The sequence below is a fragment of the Cynoglossus semilaevis genome, chromosome 18, assembly GCF_000523025.1.
Source record: "Cynoglossus semilaevis isolate Cse_v1.0 chromosome 18, Cse_v1.0, whole genome shotgun sequence".
NCBI classification, from domain to species: domain Eukaryota; kingdom Metazoa; phylum Chordata; class Actinopteri; order Pleuronectiformes; family Cynoglossidae; genus Cynoglossus; species Cynoglossus semilaevis.
The window spans coordinates 4,976,953-4,988,112 of NC_024324.1; positions in this window are offsets into that span (position 1 = coordinate 4,976,953).

The window sequence follows — 11,160 nt, forward strand, 5'->3', positions numbered from 1 at the left end:
TTTTACTGTCTTGGCTTTTCATCACTCTCTCTTTTCCACTTACACACACACACGCACACATACATAAGCGCATCTGGGTGGGAGGCCTTGGCCCAAACACAGTCAACTGGTCCCAGTCCCAACAAGGAAACAATTAATCATGTGTGAGCGGCTGTCTGAGTGTCTGCTCTCTGGACAACAACAACACTCAACCATTTATCTCCCCTGAAGGCAGGACGGCCAGCCAGCGCACCAACGCAGGCATGCACTCTCTCATCCTCGTGCACACACTCGCAGATGTGGAGGAACGGAAAAATGCAACGCACTCCGTCAACACTGAGTGAACACGGGAATGTACGGGAGTGCATCGGACGGGAATGACACAGGTGTTAGCTGGTTTGTTGTCCTGATCCACGGTTTTAAAACCTAATACTGAACTCAGTACTATTCAATACTAAATCACCAAAGGCTTGTTTATATATATTTATATGAAGGGTGATGTTGCTGCTAACGTTCTCGCTAACATCCTGTGTATTAACTAAAAATGGCTCAAAGCCATTGCAACGGTTGAACTATATTGTGCTCTTTGAATAGCTTTCCCTATTGTGCTTATATACTGGAGAGGTGTCAACAGGTCAATTACATGGTCCACATAAATGTACTGACTCATAATGCTTTTGAAAGCAACGCTTGTAAAACCAGCGACCGTTTAATGACTGCCGCGTACATCAAAAGAAATATTGAAACCCGTGCTTAAAATATATTGTTTCTCCATGAGTAACCTGGCCAGGCCGTGAATGAAGCACATTTGGGTCAGGTGCCACATTCATTTGGACCGAAAGACTTGATCGGCTAATGAGGCAGCCCCAGAATCTAGGTGTTTTAGTAACGGTGACACATACAGGAGCTACAGTACGTACAGTAACATTAGTGCTGACTCGCTACAAATTTCCAGGATTAAAAACAGACTTTAAAAGTTTTACTTTTCCCCCCGGGTTGTTTCAGAAACATTCCTTTTCACCACCGTTGCCTTTGATATTTCAAAGGTGGTTTACTGTTCAGAATAGAAAAAACAAAATGGAAAGGCCGGGTCGTTTTTACTCTACGTCTCTTAGACGGTGGCGCAAAGCTGAGTTGACAGTCATTTCATTTCAGGAAATCTAGTCGTCTCTAATTTAACTTTGGGTCTTCCCACGTGGCAAGGTGGGTTAGGACTGAGCCTCAGCAGGCGAGACTTAGGGAACTGTAATAGGAAATTTGTCGTTCACTTCCCATCTCAGACAGGGGCGGTTTGTGAACGTGGGTGTGTGTGGACGTGTGTGTGAGCACACAGAGAAGGACGAACATCTGTGGTGTTGTTAAAAGACAGAGTATGTATCCGTGTGTGTGCATCTGCATCTGTGTTAGTGCGTGTCCACTGTGGCTCCTCAAAAACCTCAAGTGGAGCAAACAAAGAGGTTGGTGTGTGTTTCAGGATGGGGCATCTGGATGGCATCAACGAGGCCTGGCAGATTGGTAATGACACAGGTTACTCCTGAGGTCCCTGTTGAGAAACGTATCACAACAGTCTGCAGTGGGAGAGAAGCTTTGAAGCAAACGCACCAACATTCCACTACAGATAATTCTTTTTTTTTAGTCCACTATTTATTGCTGTATGACTCCAGATAATGTTGAACTGATAAATAAAGTCAAGAGAAAAGAAAAAAATTCAAGAAAAAAAAGCCATCAAATATAATGAAATGTATTTTATTTATTTATTAATAAATTATAATGCACTATTTAAAAATTGTACAATATAAATACTATTATACAATAGAAATAAAAATTAAATGATAACAAAAAAATATAAATTTTTGTTTCAATAAAAGGAGATTTGGCAGAGAGACTTACTGCCAAACAAATTGATTGTTATTTGTATAATTGTGGATTTGCAGTGCCAGGTTTTCTGATTCAATAAGACCTGAGGTGAAAACGTGATTGGCCTGAGAATAGATCCTTGGGGGATTGCACCACATGGTGATTGACTTTGTCAGTGGATCAGTGTTTTGGATTAAGTGTACTGCTGGTATGAACGTCCAACCCACGTCTGTGAAGTCTTTGAAACATTACATCACACTTTTTGTGTCCCATGCTAAAACCTCCTCCTCTCACTTGAACTTAAATTAATTCATGTAGACAAATGTGAACCTCCTTCTGCAGTTCCCTCCTTCTGTCTCTGTTCATGTGGCAGCTCGACAGGAAGTAGAACAGGAAAGGTTTGAAGGATTTGCTGCTGTTCACCGTCTCCTTTAAATACAGCGTCCACCCTCACCCCCACCACAGCCCACCTCTTGATTTCCCAAAATACAAACTCCTTGCACAGAGGCCTCTGTGATCAGTGGTCATGAGAAAACGCAGGATTCTCACAGACAACTGCCTCAACCAGGGGATAAAGGGAGAAAAAAAAAGAGGTAATCCTCATTTTCTTCTGTTTCTACCACCTACTCCCCCACCCTCATTTCCTCGGCCTGGTTGATTCCGCGTTTGCGGGAAGCATATGGCTTCGTTTATCTCCACCAAGGCAGGCTGAGGACCATCTGTGCCCTCTCTGGTTGCAGGGTTTGAGCGTGCTTCAGTGTGGGTCCTTGTTGTGAGAAAGAAGAGCTGGTCTGTCTGGACCATCTCAAAGCTCGCATCCCACCCTCTTCCTAGGCTTGGCCAGGCCACCGACCATCCCAGATGCCCCAAAGGCATGGTTAGTGTAGCGCTTCATCTGGACGGAAGGATACTAAACAGATTCATGCAGAAGCTGCAGTGAAGACAGGCTGCAGGGAAAGTGTGGAGGCCGTGTACTGTATGGAGAGGGAGAGTTAGCTCTTGGTCTGCTGTGAGTGTATCTGTGGCGCTGATAGTCACTGTCTTCTGTATCCATGAAAGGTCACAGGCAGAGGGAGCGTTAGAGGCGGAGTGGCAGGTGAAATGACTGAGACGTCCAGAGCAGCTCCACCGTTTGCCGTGATGCGGGGTCCACTCTGTGCCAGACGTCAGTGTGGGTTATCAAGCCGCACGGCTGAATGGAAGCAGAGTGAGTCTGGCTGCTTACTTAAAGTCACCGAGAAGTTATTCAAACACCCAGTTATTATGGTGTAAACAAAGGCAGCTTGTCACACACTATTACAGATATGGTGTTTATAAGAACGCCACTTTAATGCACTGTGAATTATGTATGATGACTGGGGATAGTGTTTGACAACCGACTGATTGGAGAATGGAAGGAGATTAAAAGAGGCACTGTTTTGATGTTGGATATGCATACAGGAGTGGCTCTACGCTGCAAACAGGCTTTCCTCATGACTGATAGACGCAGGACAGGACAGGACATAATAGCTGTTGTGCATTAGCAAATCTCATGGAATGGAAGAGCCACGGGCAGAAAATGTCTAAATAGATATAAGATGCAATTTTATGCCTTGTGAGTGCATCACATTAGATGGCTGAGATGGATGAGACGGCTCCTACCATGCTGTTTTCTCCACCATTTCTCTTCTCATCACCTTTTTGTCTTTTATGGAAAACAGATTTGTCTAAGTCATCCCACATATTCTGGGCTGGCTGCCTGCTGTGTGGTTTCGGTGACTCTCCTAAGTTATAGAAAATTATCGCTCTGGCAAGTGTGAAGTTTACAACGGTTTGTCATTGCACAATGGATGTTTTCATCTCTTGAGTTTTTTTTTTTTGGAACCCTCTGAGCTCTCACATAAAACATAGTTAATTAGAGAGAAGGAAGCGTGGTCACAACACAGCGGTTGCAGGTTTGTGGTCAGTGTCCATCTGCAGCCATGTGCCCTGCTGATGTGTCTTTGAGCAAAGATATTTATCTTCGTGAACGTGACAGATGCGGAGAAGGTTACGGGCAAACGTACAATAAAATGAGAAGGATAACATTGTTGTTAACATCCAAGGAGCTGTTACCAAACCAACCTTTTTATGGTCACTATCAGTCAGATCTATGAACTTCCTCCCTAATCTACAGTGTATCCCATCTGATTTAGCGATATCTTTTCTAACGTTGGCCTGTTTATTTGCACTTTTCTGTTGTCAAGTTATTTATGACTTTATTTTTACCTTTATTATGTTAAAGTATCAGTATGATTTTATTAGAGGTTTCTTTTAGCAGTTGTGGTGCCAACACCACTTTTAAATTTAGGTCGTGGCACTGCTTTGACTACCCCCAACCAGAACATAATTCTGCCTCTGCAGCACATTACATGGCAAATTTGGCCATAAAAAAAGAGTCATTTTCCATTTTTTGAAAGTCTGGATTTGACAAAACTCATTTGTTCCATTATTGAATCTCAGACAGCAGACGGTTTGTGTTTGGTTTGTGAATGTGCCTTCAAAGGTTGGCTCAGTACTTTTCTTTACTTCTATTTTCAAATAGGGTCAGAAATAAAATACCAACTACTGAGATATATACAGTGAGTGAGTAGATATGTTAGTACTTTCCAATCACTGTCATCCTGTAGACAGACCCAGCAATATAGATGGATATTCATACATATATGTACATATATATGTATATGTTGATATATGTGTGTTTATATATACATATATGTATACATGTATTTGTATACTTATATATATAAGTATATAAGTATATATATATACTTTATTTACATATAAGTATTTATGACAACTGAGTGTCTAGGTTATATTTCCAGTCAGAATATATGATGACGTCGTCTTGCTCTAGAAACCACTTTTGCTGCATCCGAATCCACCTTTATTTGTTATAATCCTTTGGCAGTTTTGCACATCCATTACATGTTGTACATGCAAAGAAATGACACTAGTATGAAGTGGGAGCGACAGCATTACAGAGCGGAGGAAAAGAGGGACAAAGCTGTTGCCACCAACCGACCTCTTTTTTCAGGTCAAAACTGTCTAGGAAATTTGAATATCATTACCATGTCATGAATATATCCTGGGAAAATCCATTAGGCATTTCCTTGCTAAAAAAAAAGAAAAAGAAAGAAAGAAAAAAAGTATTCATATTCAACCTGAAAAGAAATATAGTGTCTGGAATAACAAAGGCCGCAGGAGAACATTACTGTAAAGCTGTTTGAGCCTTTTCACTCCACTTAAGATCAGACAGGGAGAAAAGAAAGATGTGAGTGAGTGACAGATGATAGCAATAAAAGTAAGAACAAACTGTCCATTTTACTGCGGTAGGGCCATTTGAGAAGGGATTATTAACTTGTCAGCGTTTCAAACTGAGACACAACTTTTTCTCCACCAAAACATATGCCCATGTCTGTGTTACTTTTATTAGAAAGTCTTTAAACCTTTGACCTGCAGGGCCTCCGTTATTGGCTGTTAATAAGGACACTCTGGTCAGCGGGGAGACCCTAAGTGCCCTATTAATCATTTGTTTAGAGCGCAGCTCTATTTTGGAAGCACTGTGTTTAGCATGAGTTAAAATTAGGAGGAGGCAGTTTGAGACGGGCGTCCGGCCGCTCGTTCCTCAAACTGTCAGGACGCGTGGACCCTTGGGGACCAGGCAGGAGAACCCTGAAGCCAGGGAAGTTCAAAGGTCACAAGGTTTATCATTATTACCCACTTACTCTGGCGACTGACAGAATCTTTGTTGGTTTGATGGCTAAAAATAGACACCAAAGTTAGGGTTTTTAGACACATAAGTCGAATCAGAGAGCAGGAGTTTTAAAGAATCTACTTTGTAGACAGTCAATAGTTTGGCCCCTCAGAGTCACTGAAAACTGCTCTATATGGACCACGAGTAAATGTTGTACTTCGTGAACAATTCCAAATCCCAGGGAGAAAGCAGCTTCAGGCTTTTCTGATATAAATGCCACAAGCAAGCGAGTTGTTTTCCAGCAGACTGACAGTGACGGGAAATAAAATGTCATGGGATCAAGTCATTAATCTTGTCAAATATTGTCATGTGACAGGAGAAAATATAGGTGTGGAGATTGCATCTGCTGATAAAACATTACTTACAGCCATTTTTCCAATAAGCAATGGACTCAGTGCTGTCAATATTTGGAGGGGATGTGAGGTATGCGCCGACTAAGGCCATTTTGCAAGGAGCAGAGAGCCTGCTGGGAAAAATACAGTGGTTCATGCTGGGTCTCCGGGAAACTGAAAAGCCACCAGCAAAAAGCTATGAATTATTCTGAGTGCAAAATACATTTTCTTTGAAGACTGTCGGGCCATTAGAGCCCTTTTGCTCCCTTTTAAATTGTTTTTATGCTGTGAGTAATGTTAACCTTCGCTTTTGTAGTCACGAAATTCTCTTTGCACCTTTTTCCCTCCTGGCACAAAGCACAGATGGGCTGGAAGAGCTGGAAAGAAAGTAGAAAAACCATTTAGTGTGAGGAAAGAAGAGGCGTAAGGAAGGAACTAAAGCTTCTATACTGACAAAGACCAATATTCCTTAGCACAGCAGAGAGTGTCAGTAACAGTTTAGACATTAAAAAAAAACAGTGTCATGTAGGCGTAGCACGAAGAATAACTTAAATAACTTTGGGAAGAAATACTTTGACGCAAATGGAGGATGAAACCATTGAGCAGGTGATGCCACAGGAGGTATAATTACATTCCATAACACATAAAGGAAGTGGTGGTTCACATGATCACTGGGTTATATATAATAGTATAGGCCCTGGGGTAGTAGAGGACATGAGGCCTTATATCTACACGTTAGAGCAACATTCCTTTAATGTTTAAGTTTTTCTGTCTGTTGTTAATAAATTAAATAAGTGTTACCACAAGAGTTACCACGACAAGTTTTTTTAGGGTAAAAATATGACAGGAAACCTTCATGAGAAATGTACAGATGATACTTGGTGTTAAAACAAGGTTTACAGCAGCTGAACACGGCAGGATATGGGAGAAGGTTTCTTTACAGCCCAGACAGCTGGAGCTGCTTTAGATATAATGGAGGGCTCTGTTTATTATATAGATAACAGTTTTAAAATCTGAATTTAAAATATTAGCTTTTTTATCTCACAAATGTTTCAATGCATTTTCCCAAGTCAGAAATACCAGATATTTATATATATATATAACAGATTTTTTTTTTTAGAAAATTGCAGATAAATAAGAGCATGATACAAATTTATTTTTTTAATTTTATGAAGTAAATAAATGCTTAAATAAGCTACAACAAATTATAGCTGGTAAAGTTTAGGGTAAAAAAATTGCTAAACAAATTAGCCACAAATAGCTATAGAAATAGAGTGAGATAGCTACAAGTTAGTATTGGTTTAATAGGAAGAACCAGACAACAGGATCCCTCGACATCAGCTCAGATACACAGTATTTAATTTGCAAACTTTATTTTATAGGTGGACTAAAAATTCATAATGCAATAGAAACAATCATTCAAAAATATGAGGAAAATGACAAATGAAATGTAGACTTAGCTTGAAATAGTGTCACCACTAAGTTAGCTTAGCTCTAATATAAAAAATAAATACCGTATGTAAAATAAAACATCCATTCCTCCACCCAAACATTAAGCTAAAACGTATTGTGTTTCATCGTGCTCGTACGGTAGCAATGACTGCATGGTATTGTTTTCCCAAACGCCATTTGAATAAAGCCTTTCTGGCCTTCACTCCACTCGGCACCACATGCAGCCACAGCTTTGTTTTGTAGGGTCACAGGCAGCGGGATGATAAGTGTGGTATTGATACGTGGACTGCCATTGTACTCACTCAGTGTGGATTCACAAATTGCTCACATGCTGTTTTGCAGGCAGCTCTGCCTGGGGGGGGGCAACCCCACTGAGCCGGGGCCATTTCTGAAAAGGTGAGATTTCATTCAGATATATTTATTTTTCTCCCTTGTGTTTGTCTCTAATGAAACTAAAAGCGCTCCGTGCATTGTTTGATTTTTGTTTGTTCCACTGCCTTTAAATCAATTTCTTAAGCCACTTCTGCTTTTTGGCCTGTTGTAAGGAAAAATAATGAGCATATAATGTCAGCTGCTGGCAGGAATTAGGAAGAAGTTGAAAAACAAGGAAAATAACTTGTGCTACAGCTGAGATAAAGGCGAAAAAAGTGTCTATCTATCTGTCTATCTATCTATCTATCTTTACCCACTTGTTATCTACACTGTATGGTTCTAATTTCTAATCTGATCTCTGAACAGCTAAAAAGACAAACAGTGGTTCCAGTTTGACACTTCATAACTAATGACATTAGTAAAAAAAAAAAAAAAAACTAAGGTAAATGTTGTTGATGTGACTGTGAAATTGTTGATTGTCCCTTTAAGGCCAAACATGAAGCCTGGAGCAGACTTGTATACACGCAGGACGTTTTATATTCCTGGTGTTAGTTTGCCTTTTTATAAACAGACCTCTTTGGTGTTAAAACACAGAGGGATTGTCGCTCTTAGATTACAGAGCACAGACATCAAACTACTAAAGGACTCGTTCAGGTTTTTCCTTCCTCCTACATTCATCCCCTAAATCTACTTGCACCCCTCCCTCTTTTCCCATCACCCCCTGTTTTTTTACATTAATATGTATGTGTTTAATGATACATAATGATGGGTAATAAAATGTTAGGCTTATTCAAAAAAAGATTAACAAAAAAAATCTTTACATCACCATGGCAACCACCTGGGCTTCTACAAAGAGCAAAGAGCACATGGGTGTGTGGTTTCATGTTATTACATCTGCTGTAAGGTGTGTGTGTGTGTGTGTGTGTGTGTGTCAGAGAACGGGGAAATTGAGTAGTGGGGGTTATGGATTTGGAAAAAACGAGAGAGAGAGACAGAGAGGGGAAGGGAGAGAGAGCACGTCACCCAAACGCACATACACAAACACTCGTGCTCGTGCACACACATTAAAGACACACACATGCACTGTAATTGCCCATGCTATTCAGAAGCACTCTGTTGCATTGTGCAGCTTTGGAGCAGGATAAATGGCGGCCGTGGCATCGGGGTAAATCTGTTAGGAACCCGTGGCAAAGGCTTTGTATCTAAAGCTCGTTTTGGTATTGTGGAGGGCAGCGGAAATAACAGTGGGGCACAGTGGGGGGGCAGGGCGGGGGTTCTTGTTTTTCTATTTTTCTTTTTTTTTTTTCTTTCAAATCAGTGTTGTCAAAAATCATCATTGAAACTTGGTTAAGATGGGGTTTGTTGACATTGTGAGGCCTTGGGATAATCACACTTTCAGATTGTTTTTAATTAATTTTTCCACCTCCAAAACTTTGATTTCATAAGGCAGCTGAGTGCAAACAATTAACCTCCAGATCTGCATCTGATCCAAACAAAATCAAATGGATGCAGAGAGCGGCGATGCGGCGAGATCTCGGCGTGGATGCTACTGTAGCTGCATTGTTTTTCAAGCAGGTTATTCCTGCACATCTTCTGAAAGGAGAGCGAGAAAGACAAAACAAAGCACTTCAGCCGCTGTGTTTTCCATACAGCTCAAATGTGTTTTTGAACAATACGTTTCCCTTGATACATGAGCATGATGCATTCCGTGTGCCGGCCTGCCGCTGTGTTTGCCAGGTATGGGTCCATTTCATCAAGATGAGTCAGGCGTAATAGATTTAGTGGGAGCTCTGATGGTGGGCTTTTCAGTTTTCTTTTGCACCGCATCGTGTAAGTGTGGGAGAAATTTAACTTCCGTGCCAAGGAGTAAACACTAAAAAGGCATTTGTCTGACAGTTATGACAATCCTTTTTGGGTTCAATCTCCCTCCTGTTGTTGCTACTTCCAGTGAGACAGACAGAAATAAAGAAATGGCGCCTTCTATGGTTGACATGGTTGAAGATTTTTTCCTCTTTTTTCCTCATCCCTCCCTTTCTTAACATTCACAAATACAATAAAACACTCCTTGTCCTTCCGTTAACTTGGCCTCCTTCAGCCTTGCCACTTTTTTTTTTTTTTTTTGCTTTTCTGTTTTCTTCTTCCCTGTGATATTTTGATAGAAACATCTGTTCAAGTGTAAAAAACACACACACATACACACACACCCCATAGATTCATGTGGGTCCCAAAAAGAAACTTTGTTAAGGGAGCATGCTGGGAAAATAGCTGTCTGCAAACCGCTGTGGGCATTTTGGATTTGGACTGGTGGGTGTCCACTCATGTGAGCCAAGAGGGTTGGGTGCATGTTTTTGGGGTGTGTCGGTGTGCGGGCATGCTCCAGGTGGGTGGAAGGCTGTCAGTGACAATGCCAGCATGTCAGGGGCAGGGGATCATTACAGCTCCTTCATCGCTCCCACTTTCTCACTGTTATCAACTAAGGATAGATGTCTTTCTGTCTGCCATGCCGCACCAACACCCTCCAGTTCGCCTGTGTGTAAACAATGCCTCCAAGTCTGGCTTTTTGTTCACTCTACAGGGGTGTTTGTGCAGATCCCTGCAGAGAAAAGACCAGGGAATAAAAGGCTGGTGACAACGATGGAATAAAAACTAGGATTGTCCCGTACCGTATATGTTATACCAGGTTTACAGAGCGCTGCAATATGTGGACTGTTATTTGTGTATTTGTGTACTCCCTAATACCAACTCATATTTCTACAAGCTGTTACAGGGTATCAGGTCACTGGTACGGCACATGGTTTTACCAGTACGAGTATTTGTCAGTGAAGTTTTTGAGTAGGATGTACCTGTGGATGTTGTAGAGTTCAGGATCGTCTTGTACATTACAGAGCAACAAAGTAGTAGCTTTTATATATTTGACAACGACGTAGCTGTGTGGCAGATGCTACTGTATGAAGCTAAAACACATCTTTAACACCATGTAGCAGGAACTCGAAGCAATATTTTTGTTTTACGTTTAGACTTTATTTTATGAAATTCAACAATTACTGTTTTTTTTTTGGGGGGGGGGGTTCTGGGGAAGTAGTTATTTTATTTGTTTATTTATTTTTTTGCTAATCTGTTCCTCAGTCATTTGTCCTTGTCTATGGGCCATGCCATGTATGTTGTTATTTGTTGTGGTCCATTGTCAAGGCATGAGACCTAATAACGCAGTGGTCGATCAGCCGTGTTTGTCTCCTCTCTGTCTACGTCTGTTAAGAGATTAACTAAAGACCAGCGGAGTTAAACCAGGCCACGGTGGAGTCCACCAGGCTGCAGTATCACATTAGCTTCGCCTCCAGAATCTATCCCGGGCTTCATGTGCCTGCACCGGGCAGCCCTGGACACATGCCACAA